The 26153-nt window shown below is 44.3% G+C and overlaps 1 pseudogene; it reads left to right on the top strand.

The window, feature by feature from the left end:
* Positions 1-25774, top strand: part of LOC129852841 (uncharacterized protein KIAA0825-like) — a 95628-nt pseudogene extending 69854 nt beyond the window's left edge.
* Positions 25775-26153: the final 379 nt, after the last annotated feature.

The raw sequence follows: 26153 nt of genomic DNA on the forward strand, positions 1-26153 counted from the left end.
GTTACTAGTGTAACTCATGTTAGTGGTGTTAGTAGTGTTAGTACTGTTAATAGTGTAATGCATGTTAGTAGTGTTATTAGTGTTAATTATTAGTGTTAGTAGAGTTACTAGTGTTAGTAGTGTTAGTAGTGTTTGTAGTGTTAGTAGTTTTGGTAGTGTTACTAGTGTTACTAGAGTTACTCGAGTTAGTTGTGTTACTAGAGTTAGTTGTGTTACTAGAGTTAGTTGTGTTACTAGAGATAGTTGTGTTACTAGTGATAGTAGTGTTAGTAGTGTTACAGTGTTAGTAGTGTTAGTAGAATTACTAGTGTTAGTAGTGTTACTAGTGTTACTAGTGTTGGTAGTGTTACAGTGTTAGTTGTGTTAGTAGTGTTTGTAGTGTTAGTAGTGTTAGTAGTGTTAGTAGAGTTAGTAGTGTTAGTAGCGTTAGTAGAGTTAGTAGTGTTAGTAGTGTTGCTAATGTTGCTAGTGTTGCTAGTGTTGGTAGTGTTAGTAGTGTCCGTATAGCCTGGTTCCTCTCTAGGTTTTTTCCTAGGTTCTGGCCTTTCTAGGTAGTTTTTCCTAGCCACTGTGCTTCTATTCCTGCATTGCTTGCTGTTTGGGGTTTTAGACTGGGTTTCTGTACAGCACTTTGAAATATCAGCTGATGTAAGGGCTATGTGTTAGTAGTGGTATTCGTGTTACTAGTGTTAGTAGTGTTATTGGTATTTGTTTTGTTAGCAGTGTTATTGGTGTTAGTTGTGTTAGTAGTGTTAGTAGTGTTTGTAGTGTTACAGAGCAACATCATTGATGTATACAGAGAAGAGAGTCGGCAAGAGGATTGAACCCTGTGGCACCCCCATAGAGACTGCCAGAGATCCAGACATCAGGCCCTCCGATTTGACACAATGAACTCTATCTGAGAAGTAGGTGGTGAACCAGGCGAGGCAGTCATTTGAGAAACCAAGGCTTTTGAGTCTTCCGATAAGAATGTAGTTATTGACAGAGTCAAAATCCTTGGCTAGGTTGAATGATTATGAATATGGCTGCACAGTAATGTCTCTTATCGATGGCGGTTATGATATCGTTTAGGACCTTGAGCGTGGCTGAGGTGCACCCATGACCAGCTCTGAAAACAGATTGCATAGCGGAGAAGGTACGGTGGGATTCGAAATGGTCGGTAATCTGTTTGTTAACCTGTCTAGCCCCTGCGTTCCGCTAGCGGAACTCCTCCCACATTCCACTGAAAAGGCAGAGCACGAAATTCAAAAAATATTTTTTAGAAATATTTAACTTTCACACATTAACAAGTCCAATACGGCAAATGAAAGATACACATCTTGTGAATCCAGTCAACATGTCCGATTTTTAAAATGTTTTACAGCGAAAACAGCACGTATATTTATGTTAGCTCATCACCAAATACAAAGAAGGACAGACATTTTTCACAGCACAGGTAGCATGCACAAAGCCAACCTAACTAACCAAGAACCAACCAAACTAACCAAGAAACAACTTCATCAGATGACAGTCTTATAACATGTTACACAATAAATCTATGTTTTGTTCGAAAAGTGTGCATATTTGAGGTATAAATCAGTTTTACATTGCAGCTACCATCAGAGCTACCGTCAAAAATAGCACCGAAGCAGCCAGAGCAATTATAGAGAAAACACTCTCTAGTTTCTAAAACCGTTTGAATTATTTCTCTGAGTGAAACAGAACTCATTCTGCAGCACATTTCCTATCAGGGAGTGAGATTTCAGAAATCGAGATCCCTGTTCTGAGGCCAGTTTATAAGTCCCCATGTAAGCCATCGGGCTACATGCACTGCATACGCCTTCCTCTAGATGTCAGTAAGCGGGGAGAATTTGAATGGAGTGGATTGCGCAATCTGGGCCACTATAAATGATCATGGAACGGAAGTACCATTCTTTTCAACTGGGCATCTGGCGCAAGGGGACATCACAATGGCGTCCTGCAAACGCTTTCGTTTTAGCAGTTCTATATCTCCGGTCATGTTTTTATTCGTTATAGGTGTTAAAGACATCATAAGGTAGTTAATTTAAACTGACTTATAGCAGTTTATATCAGTTTATTGCGATTTTCCTGGATTTCTTTGTGACGCGCTTTCACTAGTTGGACACCTCTCCAGTGGGTGGCTATTGTTAGCTGCTATTTCTCAATGAGAAGAGGACATCTTTCAACCAAAAGACGATTGTTCTGGAGAAAGGACACCTTGCCCAAGATTCTGATGGAAGCTCGGCAAATAGTAAGCAATCTTTATGTTGTTAATTAGTATTTATGTTGACAAATGTCAAATAATAATTCCGCCATGAATTTCGGTGCGGTCTCGCTTTAGCGCACGCTGAAGTAACGTTAATTTTAAAAATGTAACACAGCAATTGCATTAAGAACTAATTTGTCTTTCATTTGCTGTCCAACTTGTATTTTTTAGTCAAGTTTATGAATAGTTTTCGATTAGAATAGGTGCCTCTCCAAGATGACGCCGGACAGATTGCTTGAAGTTTTGGCCACTAATCACATTGTATAACCACAAATTGTGCCGCTAAATATGCACATTTTCGAACAAACTCTATATGCATTGTGTAATATGATGTTATAGGACTGTCATCTGAAGAATTCTGAGAAGGTTAGTGAAAAAATTTATATATTTTGGTGGTTTATACGTTATCGCTATTTTTGACTTGAATCACTGCTGTTGTGATGTTTGCTATTGTGGTAAGCTAATATAACGCTATATTGTGTTTTCGCTGTAAAACACTTAGAAAATCTGAAATATTGGCTGGATTCACAAGATCTGTGTCTTTCATTTGCTGTACGCTGTGTATTTTTAAGAAATGTTTTATGATGAGTAATTAGATAATACACAATGGTCTCTGTAGTTATTCTAGTTGCTTTGGTGAGAGTTGTGATGGTGGCTGCAATGGTAAACTATGATTTATACCTGAAATATGCACATTTTTCTAACAAAACATATGCTATACAATAAATATGTTATCAGACTGTCATCTGAAGAAGTTGTTTCTTGGTTAGTGGCTATTTATATCTTTATTTGGTCGAAATTGTGATAGCTACCTATGCAGGGAAAAAATGGTGGACAAAAAAGTTGTGTCTTTTGCTATTGTGGTTAGCTAATAGATTTATGTATTGTGTCTTCCCTGTAAAACATTTTAAAAATCAGAAATGATGGCTGGATTCACAAGATGTGTATCTTTCATCTGGTGTCTTGGACTTGTGATGTAATGATATTTAGATGCTACTATTTACTTGTGACGCTATGCTAGGCTATGCTAGTCAGCTTTTTTACTGGTGGGGGTGCTCCCGGATCCGGGATTGGGAGGAAGTAGAAGATAACAAAGGTGTGAGTGTTGACGAGGACACGGCTGGAGATCACTCTGTCATGCTGATTGAGTTCGAATAACAGACTGGTAGCTTCAAAGGGAGGATGGTGCTTGGAATCATTGTTCTTCCTCTGTCAACGATGGTTACCTGCAAGGAAACACATGCCGTCATCATTGCTTTGCTCAAAAAGGGTTTCACAGGCAAGGATATTGGTGCCAGTAAGATGGCACCTAAATCAACCATTTATTGGATCATCAAGAACTTCAAGGAGAGCAATTGTTGTGAAGAAGGCTTCAGGGTGCCCAAGAAAGTCCAGAAAGTGCCAGGACCGTCTCCTAACGTTGATTCAGCTGCGGGGTCAGGGCACCACCAGTGCAGAGCTTGCTCAGGAATGGCAGCAGGCAGGTGTGAGTGCATCTGCACGCACAGTGAGGCAAATAATTTTGGAGGATGGCCTGGAGTCAAGAAGGGCAGCAAAGAAGCCACTTCTCTCCAGGAAAAAACATCAGGGACAGACTGATATTCTGCAACAGGTACAGGGATTGGACTGTTGAGGACTGGGGTAAAGTCATTTTCTCTGATGAATCTTCTTTCTGATTGTTTTGGGCATCCGGAAAAAAGCTTGTCTGGAGAAGACAAGGTGAGCGCTGCTACCATCAGTCCTGTGTCATGCCCACAGTAAAGCATCCTGACACCATTCATGTGTGGGGTTGCTTCTCAGCCAAGGGAGTGGGCTCATTCACAATTTTGCCTAAGAACACAGCCATAAATAAAGGATGGTACCAACACATCCTCCGAGAGCAACGTCTCCCAACCATCCAGGAACAGTTTGGTGACGAACAATGCCTTTTCCAGCATGATGGAGCACCTTGCCATAAGGCAAAAGTGATAACTAAGTGGCTTGGGGAACAAAACATATATATTTTGGGTCCATGGCCAGGAAACTCCCCAGACCTTAATCCCATTGAAAACTTGTGGTCAATCCTCAAGAGACGGGTGGACAAACAAAACAGAAAAAATTCTGACAAACTCCAAGCATTGATTATGCAAGAATGGGCTGCCATCAGTCAGGATGTGGCCCAGATGTTAATTGACAGCATGCCAGAGCGGATTGCAGATGTCTTGAAAAAGAAGGGTCAACACTGCAAATATTGACACTTTGCATCAACTTCATGTCATTGTCAATAAAAGCCTTTAACACTTATGAAATGCTTGTAATTATACTTCAGTATTCCATATTAACATTTGACAAAAATATCTAAAGACACTGAAGCAGCAAACTTTGTGGAAATGAATATTTGTGTCATTCTCAAACCATTTGGCCAGGGCTGTACATGTTTTCTATTCAAGAGGAATACCAGAGCACAACGACTTTCAAAATACTAACAGTTGATAGCATTACAAAAGACTCCATTACTTTCCATGTTTCAGTTCTACCTGCATACAATAGACAATATGAAATATGAAAACCATTGTTTTTTATAATTCAGTTTTCTTTTAAATGTAAACCACTACATTTTTAGGTTAAGTTTCGAATGTGTGCATTTTTGGCAACATGTTATCTAAAAATTCATGAATCATCTTTACTTTATAGAATGATGTAATGAACACGATGGGAGACAGAGAGCTGGTTTCAAGCGCACGGCGCAGGACCACAGGAGGTAGCAGGTAGCTGGGTCCAGGGGCAGGCATAAGGTCCAAAAAAGGCACAGGGGTCCAAAAAAGGCAACAGTACAATTAGGGAAAAGGCTAGTAACGTCGTCCGGGAGATCAGGCGATATGTAGATAACAGGAAATCCGATAGGCTAAAGTACAGGCAGGGAATAGGCAAAAGGCGTCGTTAGTGAGGCCGGCACAAACTATCATACACGGGAGGAGTAATTTCCGGGAAAACCAGACCTCTGAATAGAAGTGTGTCACAAAACAAACAATTCCTCACAATGATGGGGTGCAAAGAACTGAAATAAATAATGTGTGATTATGACATACAGGTGTGTGAACAGGTGATCAGGATTCAGGTGATTGGGATCTGGAGAGTGAGCTATGTTCAGGGGATCTAGTTGTTTGAGTGTGTGAGCTGGAAGTGGGATGGAAAGTGAGCTGCTTTCAGGGGATCTACGTGTTTGAGAGTGTGCATTGGAAGCAGACCTAACAAATGCACAGTAGAAAAAATAGTAAGTGACATAATTGCTGCAATAAAAGCTTTATTAGCAACATGAAATTGCTGCCAGTGATCAACAAAAAATCTAACACACGGCCTTTGGTTCCAAATGTGTAAAAATAAAACACAATTACCTTAACAAAGGCACAGAAGGGGAAACAAACACAAAAGTGCACAGTTCTGTTCTAATCCATACGATCTTCAGCATTTGGCCACATGTTCTCGTCCACATCACATCTTGTGTCGTAGATAGAAACGCTTGGTATGCCTTATCCACCCCTGGCAGTCTTCAGCTGAGAGGTCTCTGCAGCCGTCATCCATTGCATACAGGAGGGACATTTGGTCATGTGGCCAACAATCATATACTTTCTACCTCCAGGCAGAAAAAAATTCCTCAATGGTGTTGAGGGAAGGCGAGTAGGTGGGGAGGAAAAGGGAAACCATTCTTGAATGGGCTGCAAACCAGTTTGTGATTGCATGTGAATGGTGGAATTCTACATTGTCCCATGCAATCACAAATGTCCTCATGTTTCCTCCCACCTGCTCCTTTTCTGCTTCTGGCACCAGTTGTTGGTGGAGGTCATCTAATTAACAGAAGAAGGAGCTCAGTGTTGTATGAACCAATCTGGCATTTCTGCAGGTCCAAACCAGCACTCCAGATTGCAGCACACATTGTGATATTTGCTCCTCTCTGACGCAACACATCAACGGTGGCCCTTTTCCTGATTACGTTTCTTCCCCGCCGACGTGTTTTTGCCTACGTGTTTTTGCCAGGTTAAACCCTGCCTCGTCTACATAAATGATTTCATGTGGCGTCTGATTAGCCTCCAACTCCATGACTCTCTGAAAGAAATCAAACACAGTATGTGTAAATGTTTTCCAGTATGTCCTACTATATGTACTGTAACCACTGTTTACATGTAGAGTAGCATAGTGTAAAACTCACTGTAGAACAAGACACATTGGATAGACATCATACCTGGACGTATTGGTGTCGGAGTTCCTTGACACACTCACTGTTCCTTTCAAAAGGAACCGTGTACAGCTGTTTAATTCCAACTCTGTGTTAGAGCAACGGTAGTCAGGCTGATGCTTTCCACACTGTGAGATACTAGGTTGTCCGTTACAATTCTGGTCTGAATTTCTCTCAGTTTTATTGCATTGTCAGCAATGACCAATCCTACAATGGCTCTTGGTCTTCACTGAGGAGCTTTCCTCTTCCCCCAGAGAGAGGAAGACGTTGTGTCCTTTAGAGGAACAAAAATACAACATATGTATTTGCATAGGGACTGGTGGCTTACAGTTACTGTGGGACATAGCAACAGTAATGATAGAATAAACCTTTGTAAAATGAATTACTTACCCGTTGGTTCGTTGAACATTCTGGATAATGGAAGCCACGGTTGACCGTCTGAGATTAGGCTGGACTCTTTCACCAGCTTCTCTCAGTGATAGACCATAGTATTAGACTGGACTCTTTCACCAGCCTCTCTCAGTGATAGACCATGGTATTAGGCTGGACTCTTTCACCAGCCTCTCTCAGTGATAGACCATAGTATTGGACTGGACTCTTTCACCAGCCTCTCTCAGTGATAGACCATGGTATTAGACTGGACTCTTTCACCAGCCTCTCTCAGTGGCAGACCATGGTATTAGGCTGGACTCTTTCACCAGCCTCTCTCAGTGATAGACCATAGTATTGGACTGGACTCTTTCACCAGCCTCTCTCAGTGATAGACCATGGTATTAGGCTGGACTCTTTCACCAGCCTCTCTCAGTGAAAGATCATGGTATTAGGCTGGACTCTTTCACCAGCCTCTCTCAGTGATAGACCATGGTTTATCACATGGTCTATGATGGTGGCTCTTATTTCATCAGTGACAACAGCTCTTACTCTCCTCTGAACACCACCACACATTCTTACTCCTCTCCCACTACCTCTCCTTCTCCCTTGTCCTGATCCAACTACTCCTCTCCCTGGTCCAACTACTCCTCTCTCTGGTCCATCTAATAAACAATTGAATAATTTTCAATTACCTCTGCCATTAGTTTGACACCAAAACACTGAAAGAAAATACATATTGACATAATAAAATAATAAGTGTATGAAAATGAAAAAAATGCTGTATATTCACTGTTCTACTAAAGATGTTGTATGGTGTATGTTAATGACTATCTGTCATGTGTATCAGGACCTTCCTGTACCGGCCTCTAGAGGGCTCTGGCCCAGCTCTGACCCAGCTCTGACCCAACTCTGGCAGCCATACACTGGCTCAGTGCCATCCACCCTATCCTGTTCCCCCAGCAGGCAGGATGGTACATACCACACACACACACACACACACACACACGGACGCACACACGCACGCACGCACGCACGCACGCACACTCACATACACACACACACACACACACACACACACACACACACACACACACACACACACACACACACACACACACACACACACACACACACACACACACACACACACACACACACACACACACACACACACACACACATTCTTATACACCACCACCCATATCAAAAACCATATGTGTGCTGAGTTAGGGACATGCTACAGTTTGGCATAGCTCATACTTTACTCTGCTAGGCCATTGTGTTCTTGAGTGCCCCAGCCTTACCCAGACTCTGATAATGCAACACAGATGCAGTGAAAGAATCAGAGAGGGGACCTCTAGTGCAGTGCCACTACACACACTGTGTTTATGTTGATGGTTGCTGTTGGAGAGGTGGTTCACTCAGGGTGTAAACAGGAAAGACAGAGAGAGTTTGTGGAGTGAGAAGTGTGTGTGTGTGTGTGTGTGTGTGTGTGTGTGTGTGTGTGTGTGTGTGTGTGTGTGTGTGTGTGTGTGTGTGTGCGTGTGCGTGTGCGTGTGCGTGTGCGTGTGTTTGGGGGTTTGGGGAGGGGTGACTGTTAAAACCTGAGAAGGTGCATTCGATCACTCTCCGCCCTCGCCTCATACTGCCCTCGCCTGATACTGCCCTCGCCTTATACTGCACACGCCTCATACTGCCCTCACCTTATACTGCACACGCCTCATACTGCCCTCGCCTCATACTGCCCTCGCCTTATACTGCACACCCCTCATACTGCACACGCCTCATACTGCACACGCCTCATACTGCCCTCGCCTCATACTGCCCTCGCCTTATACTGCACACGCCTTATACTGCACACGACTCATACTGCACACGCCTCATACTGCCCTCGCCTCATATTGCCCTCGCCTTGTACTGCCTTCACCTCATACTGCCTTCTCATCATACTGCCTTCTCCTCATACTGCCTTCTCATCATACTGCCTTCACCTCATACTGCCTTCTCATCATACTGCCTTCTCCTCATACTGCCTTCTCATCATACTGCCTTCTCCTCATACTGCCTTCTCATCATACTGCCTTCTGATCATACTGCCTTCACCTCATACTGCCCTCGCCTTATACTGCCATCGCCCCATACTGCCCTCGCCCCATACTGCCCTCGCCCCATACTGCCCTCGTCCCATACTGCCCTCGTCCTATACTGCCCTCGCACCATACTGTCCTCGCCCCATACTGCCCTCGCCCCATACTGCCCTCGTTCCATACTGCTCTCGCCCAAACTGACTCCACTCCTCACCCCCCACCCCTGGGTGATATCATTGCCTGCTTAGAGTACACAAATCAACCCCTGCCCTGCTCCCAAGGCTCAGAGAGCTGAAATTAGTTTATTTTTATGTCCTCTTTATTTTCCCTGTGTTCAAAGATGTCAGGGTGCCTTGCTGTGGTTCCCTGGCAAAATCCACAGGTCCTTCCATGGCCAGACCCTGTAACCAGACCTTTCCTCAGCTCAGCCCCTCACATAAACTGACTGTTATAATTATGAAATAAAACAACAATAAAAACACAAAGCACATCCATAAATCAAGTAGCATTATGACCCATAAAAGCGTGGAGCTATCTGTTTTGGGGGTATGTATTTGACGCTGTAATTTGACCCTCCTGCTGTAGCAGGTCAGATTTATCAGAGCAGTTAAAGAAGGATTTTTCCTGGATTTGCAGTCCCAGTGACATCGTAAATTGTGCTGTCAGGTTCAGGCATAGAGTTCCTCACTCAAGCAGCATGGTGGTGCACCACACTCTTGCTTTTTGGCTGGAATGGGACGGCTAGCTTTCCCTCCCTCTTTCTACGTCTATTTTGTCATGCCCGCCATCAAATTTTATTGAGATGTGTAAAGCATACACACACACAGCCGCAACCACACAACACACACACTCCAAGGACAGGCCATAGTACACCCAACTGGCTCTAGCCTCACTCTTCTACTAAAGACATAGGGCAGGGATCATCAACTAGGTTGAGCCGCGGGCCAATTTGTTCTTGAGTGGATGGTCGTGGGGCAGGAACATAATTACAAATCATTTGTAGAATGCAAATTGAGCGTAAGAAGTCCAAACAGACACAACATAATCATTTAAAACCTTGCCTACATCTGTATATGATCACATGTCTCTCTATAAAGCATGGGAATACTTGGGAACAGATTTCCAAAATTAAAATCACTTGGGGCTGATTTCCTGGTGTTTTTATATTAAATGTATTTGCTCAGAAAACTTGGGGGGAGGCAACAAAATCCCCCACGGGCCAAATTCGTCCCACTGGCCCCCAGTTGGGGAACCCTGACGTAGGGGGTTATGCTGTATATTCACTGTTCTACTAAAGACGTAGGGGGTTATGCTGTATATTCACTGTTCTACTAAAGACGTAGGGGGTTATGCTGTATATTCACTGTTCTACTAAAGACGTAGGGGGTTATGCTGTATATTCACTGTTCTACTAAAGACGTAGGGGGTTATGCTGTATATTCACTGTTATACTGAAGACGTAGGGGGTTATGCTGTATATTCACTGTTCTATTGAAGACGTAGGGGGTTATGCTGTATATTCACTGTTCTAGTAAAGACGTAGGGGGTTATGCTGTATATTCACTGTTCTACTAAAGACGTAGGGAGTTGATGCTGTATATTCACTGTTCTACTAAAGACTTAGGGGGTTATGCTGTATATTCACTGTTCTACTAAAGACTTAGGGGGTTATGCTGTATATTCACTGTTCTACTAAAGACGTAGGGGGTTATGCTGTATATTCACTGTTCTACTAAAGACGTAGGGGGTTATGCTGTATATTCACTGTTCTACTAAAGACGTAGGGGGTTATGCTGTATATTCACTGTTCTACTAAAGACTTAGGGGGTTATGCTGTATATTCACTGTTCTACTAAAGACGTAGGGGGTTATGCTGTATATTCACTGTTCTACTAAAGACGTAGGGGGTTATGCTGTATATTCACTGTTCTACTAAAGACGTAGGGGGTTATGTGGTATATTCACTGTTCTACTAAAGACGTAGGGGGTTATGCTGTATATTCACTGTTCTACTAAAGACGTAGGGGGTTATGCTGTATATTCACTGTTCTACTAAAGACGTAGGGGGTTATGCTGTATATTCACTGTTATACTGAAGACGTAGGGGGTTATGTGGTATATTCACTGTTCTACTAAAGACGTAGGGGGTTATGCTGTATATTCACTGTTCTACTAAAGACGTAGGGGGTTATGTGGTATATTCACTGTTCTACTAAAGACTTAGGGGGTTATGCTGTATATTCACTGTTCTACTGAAGACGTAGGGGGTCATGCTGTATATTCACTGTTCTACTAAAGACATAGGGGGTTATGCTGTATATTCACTGTTCTACTAAAGACGTAGGGCAGGGGTGTCAAACTCATTCCACGGAGGGCCTTGTGTCTGCAGGTTTTTGGTCTTTCCTTTCAATAAAGCCCTAGACAACCAGGTGTGGGGAGTTCCTAACTAATTAGTGATGTTAATTCATCAATCAAGTACAAGGGTGGAGCGAAAACCCGCAGACACTCGGCCCTCCGTGGAATGAGTTTGACACCTGTGACGTAGGGGGTCATGCTGTATATTCATGTATTTTTTTTCACCAAATGTTTTTATTTGCCTTTAGCCGTCCAACATCAAACATAACTCCTTCCCGGTGCACACTCTAAGCAAGCGAGCATGAAGGCATTTGCAGAGTAGCCTGGTAGGGGAGGAGGACCTGACATTCAAGGAAGCTACAGCATTACAGTATATTAGTGGTTCATGGCTGTATGTCCTCCCTTGCTGAATGCACTGCTTTCTATCAGTCTAGTTACCTCTGCAGATCTATCACTGTTGTTACAGTATGTGTCGTTTCTCCCTCTTCCTGTATGTCTGTCTTATGACTGTCTGGGTTGAAGGGAGGGCCTGGCGGGTGAAGCCACCTCAGAGGGCCAGTTGAGGCTGCTGACCTCTGACCCAGGATACAGTCCCATGTTGCTGTTGACCGCCATCCTGCACAGAGACCTCCTGGAACACTCCCGTAAGACCACACATTCTGATGAAAATACTTTTGCTTCCTGCTCATAATTTAATTTAATTGAATACTTTATTGTCCCTTTAGGGGAACTTTGTCTGGCAACATACAGCAGCTCCTGTGTACACATACACAACACATACGACACTTCCCTTATGTACATATATGTAAAATGTGTCCAATATCTAATTATTAAGTTGTAGATAGAGATTTTATGAATTTGTTTTGTTTTTCTATTAATGAAATAGCCTCTTTTCTTTAAACCAAAAATACCTCTCTCCCAGAGGCTCATGGGTAGATAGTGCTCTCAGGGCCTGGGGCCTTAATGGAACTAATCACATCTCTGGACGGGCTGTGCAGTGGCTGAACGTCTTCATCATCATGGCTAAATCAATAGAGTGCAGTAATAAACACTGCAGGGGGCTAGCCTGACAATACACACTGACCTTTAAACATCTCCTTCCCCTCTCTCCTTGCTGGGAAAATGCAACCTTTAAAGATTGTTGTGCACTTGCACATTAATTCACATTAAAAACAACCTTATTAATAACAATGCCAGTCTTCTAAGATAATGGCAGCCAGCTAGTGCTTCTCGCCCCTCACCGTCACCTGAGCCCACACTGCGCTGCCGTGCATCAACACCGCTACCACGCGGACGCAGCCACGGAGACCAGCTAATTAAGAGGAACCAAACAGACCCAACTCCCAGCAGCCACTGCTGTCTTAACCGCTCTGTAAGAGGTGGGTCTGTTCTCTGGAGTGCGGTGTGCGCGGCAGTTACAGCAGCGCTAGCAGGCCACGCATGGGTTTCTGCTACATTAGGTCCTCTCTGTATAGTACATGAGCCGCTTTATACACAGGACTGTGTTATTATCATCACACACTGTGTCTGCTTCCAATTACAGATAAGAGAGAGAGAGAGAGAGAGAGAGAGAGAGAGAGAGAGAGAGAGAGAGAGAGAGAGAGAGAGAGAGAGAGAGAGAGAGAGAGAGAGAGAGAGAGAGAGAGAGAGAGAGAGAGAGAGAGAGAGAGAGAGAGAGAGAGAGAGAGAGAGAGAGAGAGAGAGAGAGAGAGAGAGAGAGAGAGAGAGAGAGAGAGAGAGAGAGAGAGAGAGAGAGAGAGAGAGAGACCCTGTGCTGGGCCTTGCTGGCAAAAGATAATGTTTCAAGGTTGCAGGAGGTGTATTTGTTGGCCATGTAGGAGCTGAGAGATTGAGAGGCGTGGTGTCAACTCCTCAGAAATGGAGAATCAGTCTTTCTATCATAACTCATCTCCAGCTCCATAATGGGCTCATTAATAAAATGTGCCTAGTTAACCCGCCATGCTCTTCAGCACCCCAAGTGGAAGAAAATATGTGTCCCCACTTTCCCCCCGGTATCACCACGCGCCCTCTCCTTACGGACCAATTACCAGGCTGACAGACTACAAGGCGGAGGCATTATCCACATAATGCAGTGTAATAGAGTGATTGTAGGTCAAAGGATGTTTGAGCACTTTTTTTGTGCCAAGTCAATTCCCATTGGTGAATGGGCTTTCTGTCTTCTCAAATAGCCAGGCAATATTAGGGCCCTGGCATCCCTTAATGAGGCCGGCACTTTAGGCCTGTCATTTTAAAATAGTTCAGCATTTGTCAAGGGTGAGCACAAACAACGGCCTGTCTTCGCTCAAAGGGCCCGCTCATTGAGTGCTGCGTAGCATTCGCCCTCTATTCAACTACCTGTCATCTCCCACAAAACAGACTGACGGACGGCCTCTGGACCTGTGCCACCGGAGGAACCCAGGTGATTCCCACCCCCATCCCATGCCTGCAGCAACACCCACAGGGACATCCTGTGTTCCTCTGTGCTTCCTACCTTCCATCTAGGAAGGGCCAGTAACCGAAAGGTTGCTAAATCGAATCCCCGAGCTGACAAGGTAAAAATATGTCGTTCTGCCCCTGAACAAGGCTGTTAACCCACTGTTCCTAGGCCGTCAAATTAAATAAGAATTTGTTCCTAACTGACGTGCCTAGTTAAATAAAGGTTAAAAATTACCGTTTTTCGTCCACAAGAGTCTTTGGAATTTCTTAGTTTTTCTATAGTTTCAATACATATGTGTGGGTGTGTTTTTTTCTATGCCAACACTTCTTTTGTTACCTCTTGCTTGCATGCTTCAGCTTGCACAGCCTTGACATTTTTCAATATGTACAGCCCTTGAGATCATTTCCAACTTGACGCGTTTGATAATGCTGTAGTTCCAGTTCCCACCTCCAAGTTGCAGCTGGGGAACATTGCGAATCATGACGGCTAAGGTTGAAATGGAAGGTTAGCGGTGCACAGCCATCTACTGAGCGCAGCTGAAAAGGCCCATTCAGAACTGACAAATGCTTGGGTCTCACAATAGTCCGTGACCTTTTTTATATGTGTTTGTCACTTCAGCTTTTCCCTAAAATAAGACTTATCTTTTCAGATTTCAAAAGGGAGGAGGAGGCAGATGCTGTGTCTTCTGTGAAGAGTGAGGCAGGAGATGAGTTTATGGACGTGGTGTTCAATGTGCTCAGCTCTCTGAACAATGTCCCCAATGTCCTGACCCTGGCCCTGGAGACATATGTTGACAGGGGACACTTCTGGGACTATACAGCCTGGCAGGTATTCAAACCTCACTGTTGCTATACAGCACCTGTATTTTACACTGTAGTGCACTGTATTTTAGACACTTGCGTGAACATAATGCAGGATACGGACTGAGTTTCCAAAGAGAAACTCTAAAGAAACCTGTCTCCTAACTAATGTTCAGATTAGACTTGGGGCAAATACATCACATATTTTAGAAAAACCAAACTTGAGCTTGATTTAGTTTGACTGGTACAATGGAACCAATTAGTCCTTAAAGTGCAAACTCCAAGTTAAATTAAGCACACTTAAAATATGTTTAACTATTTGACGTGTTTATTTGACCAAGGTCAGGTTCAGATCAAGTTATAGGTTAACGCTAAACCGTCCTTGTGTGGCTGTGTGTGTGTGTGTGTGTGTGTGTGTGTGTGTGTGTGTGTGTGTGTGTGTGTGTGTGTGTGTGTGTGTGTGTGTGTGTGTGTGTGTGTGTGTGTGTGTGTGTGTGTGTGTGTGTGTGTGGGTGTGTGGGTGTGTGTGTGTGCGCGCGTGTGCGTGTCGTCACTATTCAAATAAGTAAAACACATCAGAAGTGGGCTTTTATTGGAATGAAGTCGAGGGTTCATTACAAATCCAAACTGTAAGGCAAACACTTTCTCCACTGGCCCTCTGGTGACTGTTTACTTATTGTCCTTTCCATTACATAACATATCAAGAATCCTGCTCCAACAGCAGCTCAGCAGTTTGAGCTAATCATACTACATTGGTTCAGTGCTCAGTAACAGAGACTGCAATTACTCCCTGACACTTCCCTTTCTTTGGAAAAAGCTTTGATTTTGTGGCTTAATCAGGGTTCCTGTGAAGTCTCAGCTCTTTCTGGTTTCTTTTTTATTCCGTCACATACGAGGGGTAATTATTGTTGCATAAATTAGGCTGATTGGAGACGAGACAGTGGTGGATTCACTCCTGTAGTCTCAATGTTACCCAGTCTCTCTCTCTCTCCCTCTCTCCCTCTCTCCCTCTCTCCCTCTCTCCCTCTCTCCCTCTCTCCCTCTCTCCCTCTCTCCCTCTCTCCCTCTCTCCCTCTCTCCCTCTCTCCCTCTCTCCCTCTCCCCCTCTCCCCCTCTCCCCCTCTCCCCCTCTCCCCCTCTCCCCCCTCTCCCCTCTCCCCCTCTCCCCCCTCTCCCCCTCTCCCCCTCTCCCCTCTCTCCCTCTCTCCCTCTCTCTCTCTCTCTCTCTCTCTCTCTCTCTCTCTCTCTCTCTCTCTCTCTCTCTCTCTCCTCTCTCTCTCTCTCTCTCTCTCTCTCTCTCTCTCTCTCTCTCTCTCTCTCTCTCTCATCTCTCTCTCTCTCTCTCTCTCTCTCTCTCTCTCTCTCTCTCTCTCTCTCTCTCTCTCTCTCTCTCTCTCTCTCTCTCTCTCTCTCTCTCTCTCTCTCTCTCTCTCTCTCTCTCTCTCTCTCTCTCTGTGTCTCCCGTTGTCATTAGCTTAATTGATGCTCTAGGCTGCACCTCCCAACTGAGACGGGGTATAATTTAATTTTGGAGCACATGATATCCCTGACCCATCTAATGATCTCTCTGGGAACTTCTCTACTGTTCCATGTATTATCTAGAGTCAGTAATGCCCAATGCCTTAACAATCATCTAGTATCTGTTGAAGTCTTATAGGTTGAAGTTGTTAGTAGCTATGTTTCCATTAACTTGTCTGGTGATCTTTTTGTTGAGAAAGTTTGTCTGGAAATAAGACGCCTGCCATGGTGCGTTTCCAATGAACTGTCTTGTCAATAAAAACAGCTATAAGTAATTCCGTTCCCCCTTAAAAAACACTTTTTCACAAAAAAAATAGAAAGTCGAATAAAAATGATGTGGTTGACTGTTTCCATTATCCTGTTAGACAAATTGTGCATTAATAAAGTGGCGACAGACTGTATACCCCGCCCACCTATCATTCATGTATCAGGTAGCCCTGCAACAGCCAGCATGGATAGAATGCAAGAATTTACTCATATTTGCCATATTCTAATAATTGTAATGTTCCAACTTATCGCCTTGGTCCGTGCCATGGTGTAACTTGCATTCACGCAGGCCTAGATGATCTGAAGCAATTCGATGGGGAAAACTTAATATTGCAATGTGAAGTAATTAAGGAAAGTAAAGACAATCCTTGTGCTACAAAGAAATGTCGCAAAGATTTTTGGTAACCTTCATTTTGTTGAATAAACCTTGGTCAATGGAAACCTGTCTACTGAGTATATAAAAGTGGTGAGTTGAGAACAGTGTGTGAATATGGGATGAGTTTTGACAAATGAGTTGATGTCTCACTTGCTTCAGGAGACAGAGGTTTTGTTTTCCCATGCAGAAAACCTATACAACTTGTTTTCTTCTTTTCTTTTAAAGGGAAGGAGAGTTATAGATGGTAGTGTCCCCTGAGACGTCACTTCCAGTCCTGCCCCTGTACTAAATCTCTGTGATGTACTGTAGCTCTATGTTTTACTGCTAACGCTGTAGAAATGTTCCAGATGCCATACAGCTAGCTGCATACTGTTGCTACTCTGGTGCATGTATGTACAGGATTTCAAAGACCAACATGCTTGGGAAAGTCGGTACCCTAATACCCACCTGGCTTTGGTACACACTACCTCAGTTCTCCTGGTATTGATACATACTACCTCACTTCTGGCTTTGGTACACAATACGTCACTTCTCCTGGTATTGGTACACACTACCTCACTACTGGCTTTGGTACACACTACCTCAGTTCTCCTGGTATTGATACATACTACCTCACTTCTGGCTTTGGTACGCGATACCTCACTTCTCTTGGTATTGGTACACACTACCTCACTACTGACTTTGGTACACACTGCCTCAGTTATCCTGGTATTGATACATACTACCTCACTTCTGGCTTTGGTACACGATACGTCACTTCTCCTGGTATTGGTACACACTACCTCACTACTACTGGCTTTGGTACACGATACCTCACTTCTCTTGGTATTGGTACACACTACCTCACTTCTACTTGCTTTGGCACGCGATACGTCACTTCTCCTGGTATTGGTACACACTACCTCACTACTGGCTTTGGCACACGATACGTCACTTCTCCTGGTATTGGTACACACTACCTCACTTCTACTGGCTTTGGTACACGATACGTCACTTCTCCTGGTATTGGTACACACTACCTCACTACTGGCTTTGGCACACGATACGTCACTTCTCCTGGTATTGGTACACACTACATCACTACTGGCTTTGGTACACGATACGTCACTTCTCCTGGTATTGGTACACACTACCTCACTTCTACTGGCTTTGGTACACGATACCTCACTTCTCCTGGTATTGGTACACACTACCTCACTTCTACTGGCTTTGGCACACGATACCTCACTTCTCCTGGTATTGGTACACACTACCTCACTACTGGCTTTGGCACACGATACCTCACTTCTCCTGGTATTGGTACACACTACCTCACTTCTACTGGCTTTGGTACACGATACCTCACTTCTCCTGGTATTGGTACACACAATCTCACTTCTGACTTTGGCACACGATACGTCACTTCCCCTGATTTTGATCTCCAAACACTTATTTGCAACTTTTTAAATCTGTTGCGATGTTTTCAGATTTTCCCTTTAAAATAATCTTTCTCTCCTTGGCACTGAAATGGTCCTTTAGAATCATTAATAGACAAAGTTGTGTCCCCTGGTTGCCCGGTTCTTGATAAGTTGCTGATTTAAATACATCAATTGATAAGCATTACCCAATTTAGAATAAGAGCAGTTCCAAACACTTGGAACTGTCTTGAGGGTGCCGCTCCTGTCCTGTCCTAGTCTCAGTGCGGCCAGTCCCCGTGGTGGTCAGCTGTATCCGGGCCGTGGTTAGCCTGGTCAACATGGTGCTGGACTGGCAGGCCCCTGAGGAGCCTCGTGACCCCCTGGTGAGACAAGACGTTCCAGCCAGCGTCCTCACTAAAGTCCCAAAAGACTGTTGCTACACCTTTCAGATCCCTCAGAGTACTGGGCCAACTGTCTAATTTGTGTTTGATTATTGTGTAATTCCAGAGATGAGGAAAAATAAGTGGATTAATCTATTCTCGTAATTCACAGGAACCCCATTATTAAATGCTCAGTATTGTGTGAAACACCTTGACCCCTGGCTGACCTTACTCTCCTGTCGGTCAGGTGAACCTGGCCCTCCAGGCACTCTCCTTCATCCACACCAACCTGCCCTTGGCCGTGGCCTCCCTCCCCCTGCCTGTACACTTCCTATTCCACCCCCCGAAAAACACCTTACCTATCATGCTCGGTAGCTGCGCTCCACTGGCCTGCTCTTCTGGGCCTTCTTTGTCTCTGACATTGCCTGGAGGACCCCACCTGTGGGGGCATACAACTAGTCATACATCTAGTCATACAGCTAGTCATACATCTAGTCATACATCTAGTCATACATCTAGACATACATCTAGACATACATCTAGACATACATCTAGACATACATCTAAACATACGTCTAGTCATACATCTAGTCATACATCTAAACATACGTCTAGTCATACATCTAGTCATACATCTAGTCATACAGCTAGTCATACATCTAGTCATACATCTAGTCATACATCTAGACATACATCTAGTCATACATCTAGTCATACATCTAGACATACATCTAGACATACATCTAGACATACATCTAGTCATACATCTAGTCATACATCTAGTCATACATCTAGTCATACATCTAGTCATACATCTAGTCATACATCTAGACATACATCTAGTCATACATCTAGTCATACATCTAGTCATACAGCTAGTCATACATCTAGTCATACATCTAGTCATACATCTAGACATGCATCTAGACATACATCTAGACATACATCTTGTCAAGGAGAGGCTGGTCCTGCTGTCGGATTGACTCTAGGGAACCATGTGCGAGGGCCAGCAGAAGGGCGTGCCCTCGTGGTGCGCTGGTCAGTTGTTCATTCATCCGTACCCAACCAAATACTCCTACATTTGGTGTATAATTTTAATGCAAGAAATGCTTTGTTCTGTAGTTAATGTTAAGGCTATGTGAGAGGTTAGACCTATAATACAGTCAGTGTCCAGATTTCAGTTTCCATTTAAACCATCTGAACCGTAGGCTACAGTTCCCTTGACGTGTCATAGGCCTATTTGAAGTGTCTGTCTTGTGTCTTTCAAATTTGTATAGCGCCTCACAATCATCACATAACATACTTCAGCCAGCGCTACCATCATCCTCTTTCACCACTTCACCATTCTTTCCCAAACATGACATGCCATCATCCTCTTTCACCACTTCACCATTCTTTCCCAAACATGACATGCCATCATCCTCTTTCACCACTTCACCATTCTTTCCCAAACATGACATGCCATCATCCTCTTTCACCACTTCACCATTCTTTCCCAAACATGACTTTTATGGCCCTCCCCTTCTCTTCATTTCGCAGCTTTTCTCTTATTGAATTAAACTCCAACATTGTCCTTTTAGCCTCAATGGACCGACGTGAACTTTTTATGCCCGTTCCCAAAAGCATATGGCGACTGGCGAGTAGGCTATTCGGCGGGCATACAGTTTGGCCCTGAAGCTTAGGCTTACCCACTAATGCCAGATAGCCTGAAATAATGAAATAAAAACATCAATGTAGCCTCTACTGTAGATATAAATTGCACAAGAATGACACATTTATGAATTTTTTAAGGCATTGTTTTCTCTTTACTCAACACACATATTACTATTTTGCACAAGCCCACCGTGCACAAGGTGCTGCACGCCCTTGGGGAGAAGAGGCTCAAGTGGAGCTCCATGCAGCTACATAAGGCCCGCAAACTCTGCTCCGAGAGTTGAGAGGTCAACCTAACCCTAACCCTTACCCTAATCCTAACCCTAACCTAACCTGCAGAAGGCCAGAGAGGTGAGAGGCCCGAGAGCTCTGCTCCAAGTGGTCAACTCTGGACACCTACTGTACGGACAAAGACTCAATCATTGTCTCTCTGTACTGCAACTAAATAGTATTTAGGAGGTCTTGAATATAAAAGTGTCCACATAGGATTTACAGATTTTGAAACAAAAAGATGGTCATTACTCAAGGAACTTTGATTCACTTCTACTGTATATCTGTATATCTCCCTCTACATCATTCTGTTGAATGATTCATCTACCATTTGTGGGCGGAGATTGGTTGAGAGGGATGATATGAAAGGAGAATAAGTGTTTCAGTCTGATGCATTGGGTATTTAGCCCAATGACATTCATGTATTTGTGATATAACAATTTAATGAGTAGTATGCAATTTGGATATGTTCTTTTAATTGAGTGTGTGTACCACCCTGATGGATTGCATCATCAGTGACAGCCATTTTTCATGGAAACCTGTATGAACAAGATCAATGTTTACTGAGACATGATGTTTATTCTAAATGATGGACATTCTACTTCATAAATGGAAAACAAAATAAGGCAATGGGAAATTTGGTTTGCGTTTGGCTCATACTATCTGCACTTTGACCCCGAGCTTGGTGACTTATTCCCAGAACCTACGCCTCTGACCACTCAAGACCAACGAGCAAACAAAAAAGTCTGGACACATTTATCCTCGTTAAAAATTATTGGTCGGGTAACGAAACCACACAAACACAGAGAGAGAGAAAGAAGAAGAACAGATTAGCTCAAGTGTTCCAGGAAATGTGCTGCTCTCAGTGACAGCAACGAGGAGTGGTTGATGTCGGAGGAAAAAAGGAGAAGAGGGGGAAGAATTGAGGGGAAAAAGCGAAAGAGTGATTATGTATCACCTGTCGGAGCCATTCTCTGAGATCATCACTATTCATTAAAATAACCTTCACTGGGAAGTGATGCCTGGGTTGTAAACAATCAGTGTACAGTGGCATCAGCAAGAGGGAAGGGGAGCACGCCAGTTCAAAACAACCCCCCACTGCCTATCCTCTCACACACACACTCTACACCTGCCCCCCACCTTGTCTTTGCAAAGTAATTTGTAGAGTAGAAGATTATTGTTCTCCATCATGGTGACCCTGACTAGTCTGATGGGATGAATACACAGATGAAGATGAATGCAGTTATTCCTTGGCGGAGGTCTGCCTCTTTCAGGGCACATTGGCCCTAATGACATGATTGATAGGCTGTCCCAAATCCAGAGAGGCCCTCATTAATCACCCAGCTGACTGAATCCAATCATCTGCATCACCTGCACAGTGATGGACAGGAAAGGATACAGAGCAGGTGCTGACACGGATGCACGGCCCTGTTACCAGGAGGAGAAGGAAGGGCCTGGCCCGCCTCTCTCAATGTCACAGCTGCCAAAGGCTGCCTGACAGGCGACACTGTTTCTGCCACCTTATAATTACAAAAAGAAGAGGAAGAGAGAGGGAATGAGGGGGAAAACAATGACAGGAAGTCTATCCGGACGGAGGAGAGTGTTTGACAGACGGCAGGCGTCGTGGAAATGGTGAGGAATGTAGGAAGGGCAGGGAAATGACTCGGGCCACTGTCAGGGTAGGGCGGTGTGTGTGTGTGTGTGTGTGTGTGTGTGTGTGTGTGTGTGTGTGTGTGTGTGTGTGTGTGTGTGTGTGTGTGTGTGTGTGTGTGTGTGTGTGTGTGTGTGTGTGTGTGTGTGTGTGTGTGTGTGTGTGTGTGTGTGTGTGTGTGTGTGTGTGTGTGTGTGTGTGTGTCACCTTGACACACACTCATTCAGATTTGCCCAGCAGATATCACCCACACACATACACACGGACACACACATCACTTCTGTATAACTGCTTCATCCCGGCAGGCCTTGGCCTCTGGATGGTTTAAACACCTCCATGTGAAGAATATGGTAGAACAGAACATACTGTGTATCCATGATTTACATTCTTTACACTGATCACTTACAATAGACACCTCAGTGCTGAGGAAAGAGATCCATACAAATGGTTTTGAAATTGGCCGGGAAGTGAAACGTTCAATGGAAAGTAAGAACAGTAGCGCTGTAACTTTCAATGCAGCTAGAAAATAAAAGGCCAAACCTTGAACTCTCCTATATGTTTTTAAAGCATAAAGCATTCATATAATACAGCTTGTGATTCAAGCATTGGGTCAGTCACTCACAACAGAACGCAGTGTGGCATTCCTAAGAAACGCAATGTTCAGGTAGCAGATGTTCATGGCAACTATGTTCTTTTGTTTCTTCTACCTCCTTCTTTCTGTCTTTGTTCAACACTCTTTCACCCTCCCCTCTCTATCTCTATTTCCATCTCTCTTGCTCCCTCTTTCAGTGCGTCTGAGTGGATGGAGAGTGGCGTTCCACAGGAGAGGGGTGGCAGTGATGGCAGAGGTGTGGCTGATGCGGCTGAGCAGAAAATAGGGCTGATAGTCTTGGAGATTTGCCACAAACCAGGTGGCACTGAGTATCTGAGGCAAATCTATCACATCATCCAAGCCAATGAGGTAAGGAAACACTCCCTCTCCCCCACAATTAGGTGGCTGCTCGCCTGGGGTCGGTGACTGCTCTGGGGAGAGGGTTAGCGGATAGGGGGAGAGGGTTAGCGGATAGGGGGAGAGGGTTAGCGGATAGGGGGAGAGGGTTAGCGGATAGGGGGAGAGGGTTAGCGGATAGGGGGAGAGGGTTAGCGGATAGGGGGAGAGGGTTAGCGGATAGGGGGAGAGGGTGAAGATATGGGGGGTTACCGCTGGAACCTTCTGCTGCCTGACTGCCTGGCTAAGACACAGACGGCCCTCCTCTGACAACATCACACTGTAGCATCCACTGTCCTTCCCGGACCTATTGTGTAGCATGTGTGAGGGATGGGGTTGATGAGATGGAGGAAGGGAGGGGAAGAGTGGGTGAGAGGAGGACAGATGACAGGAGTCCAAAGACCTTCATAGATCTTCTTTGCTATTGTCCTTTTTCTTTTGCTGGCTTACAGAAATATAGTTTACTTTGTCCATTAAAATCTCTTAAGCTCCTGCTTCTTCCACAACGGTCAGACTCAGTGAGTGGTAGAGGGATGTTGTTTGTAGCCGGCAGGGGGTGAGGCCCAAACAGGCTCCAGAGTACCCTCTCGTAGCAGCTTCCACTACCCAGACAAGGTCAAGACAAGGATGGGCAGGTCAGGGTGGGCTGGGCTGACCTGAAGGGGGGATCCACACTGGGGTGCCTCTGTTCACGCCCAAGAAAGACTCTTCCTCCTCTCCTGCTTATACAAAACCATAGCAAAGGTTACATCGTAGTAATGAAGGTAGAGATCTTGCAATAAAATAGTTATCTCTCTCTCTGTCTGGATATCTATACATATACTTTTCCTCTCCCTTTCTCCTGTATTTCCTTTTCTGTTTCTGGAAAGGTCTGATTAATTTATTTTGTTGTGCCAATCAATCAGGGAGAGAGACAGAGAGACAGAGAGAGAGAGAGTCAGAGAAAGATGGAGACAGAGACAGATAGAGAGAGAGAGGTGTGTGGAACTAAGCTCAGCAAAGAAATACCCTGTCTATCAAAGATAATTCATAAAAATCCTAATAACTTCACAGATCTTCAATGTAAAGAGTTTAACATTGTTTCCCATGCTTGTTCAATGAACCATAAACAATTAATGAGCATGCACCTGTGGAACGGTCGTTAAGACACTAACAGCTTACAGACTGTAGGCAATTAAGGTCACAGTTATGAAAACTTAGGACACTAAAGAGGCCTTTCTACTGACTCTGAAAAACACCAAAAGAAAGATGCCCAGGGTCCCTGCTCATCTGCGTGAACGTGCCTTAGGCATGCTGCAAGGAGGCCTGAGGACCGCAGATGTGGCCAGGGCAATGAATTGCAATGTCCGTACTGTGAGACGCCTAAGACAGCGCTACAGGGAGACAGGACAGACAGCTGATCGTCCTCGCAGTGGCAGACCACGTGTAACAACACCTGCACAAGATCGGTACATACGAACATCACACCTGCGGGACAGGTACAGGATGGCAACAAAAACTGCCTGAGTTACACCAGAAACGCACAATCCCTCCATCAGTGTTCAGACTGTCTGCAATAGGCTGAGAGAGGCTGGACTGAGGGCTTGTAGGCCTGTTGTAAGGCAGGTCCTCACCAGACATCACCGGAAACAACTTCAAACCCACCGTCGCTGAACCAGACAGGACTGGAAAAAGTGCTCTTCACTGACGATTTGTGGTTTGTTTCACCAGGGGTGATGGTCGGCAATCTCAACGCTGTGCGTTATAGGGAAGACATCCTCCTCCCTCATGTGGTAACCTTCCTGCAGGCTCATCCTGACATGACCCTCCAGCATGCCAATGCCATCAGCCATACTGCTCATTCTGTGCGTGATTTCCTGCAAGACAGGAATATCAGTGTTCTGCCATGGTCAGTGAAGAGCCCGGATCTCAATCCCATTGAGCACGTCTGGGACCTGTTGGATCGGAGGGTGAGGGCTAGGGCCATTCCCCCCAGAAATGTCCGGGAACTTGCAGGTGCCTTGGTGGAAGAGTGGGGTGACATCTCACAGCAAGAACTGGCAAATTTGGTGCAGTCCATGAGGAGGAGATGCACTGCAGTACTTAATGCAGCTGGTGGCCACACCAGATACTGACTGTAACTTTTGATTTTGACCCCCACTTTTTTTAGGGAAACATTATTCAATTTCTGTTAGTCACATGTCTGTGCAACTTGTTCAGTTTGTCTCAGTTGTGGAATCTTGTTATGTTCATACATATATTTACATATGTTAAGTTTGCAAAAAATTTATCCCGTTAACAGTGAGAGGACATTTATTTATGAGTTTATGCCAACAGTCTGAAAGTGATTAGTTCCTACTTTTGTTGGGTCAAACAGACAGGTGATAGGTGGAAAGAGAGCATCCCAGTGTCCATAATGTCTGGAACTGTAATTATTTCAATCAGGGATTGAAAATAGCAAAGTGTCCTTCCAGATAATTATCTTTTAAGGCGGCTGTATTTGTCCCCGAGATCTTGGGAAGAAGTGTCAAAGTCAAACTCTTTGACCTCTCTCTCTCTCATTCTCTCTCTCTCTTTCTCTTGCTCACTCTCTCTCTCAAGCCACTGTTGAGCTCCAAGCTGTGTGCGTCCAGTGACCCCCCAGATGAGTCTCCTCAGACAATGATCTTTGCCCTGGAATCAGACAGTACCCCTCACCCCAGTTCAACCCCCTCCACAAGTTTGACCACATCGGCAGCAACAGGTTGACCGCTGTCAATTCTTAACTTTTTAGCACCATTGTTTCACTTGAAAGCTGTATTTTGTATTTCACACACAATGCAAACGTAAATGTTTCAAAGTAATTTCAATATATAAGAATTTGAGAGTATTTAGTAAATGTGTGTGTGTGTGTACGTGCATTTGTGATAGCGTACATGTATTGTATGGATGTTTAACTTTGTGGGACACTAAAGTTGGTTTGGAATGTATGTGCACTACCGGTCGAAAGTTTTAGAACAGCTACTCATTACAGGGTTTTTCTTTATTTTTACTATGTTCTACATTTTAGAATAATAGTGAAGACATTAAAACTATGAAATAACAGATGACCTGGCCTCCACAATCCCCCAACCTCAACCAAATTGAGATGGTTTGGGATGAGTC

Source organism: Salvelinus fontinalis, chromosome 4, assembly GCF_029448725.1.
Source record: "Salvelinus fontinalis isolate EN_2023a chromosome 4, ASM2944872v1, whole genome shotgun sequence".
Classification (NCBI taxonomy): Eukaryota; Metazoa; Chordata; class Actinopteri; order Salmoniformes; family Salmonidae; genus Salvelinus; species Salvelinus fontinalis.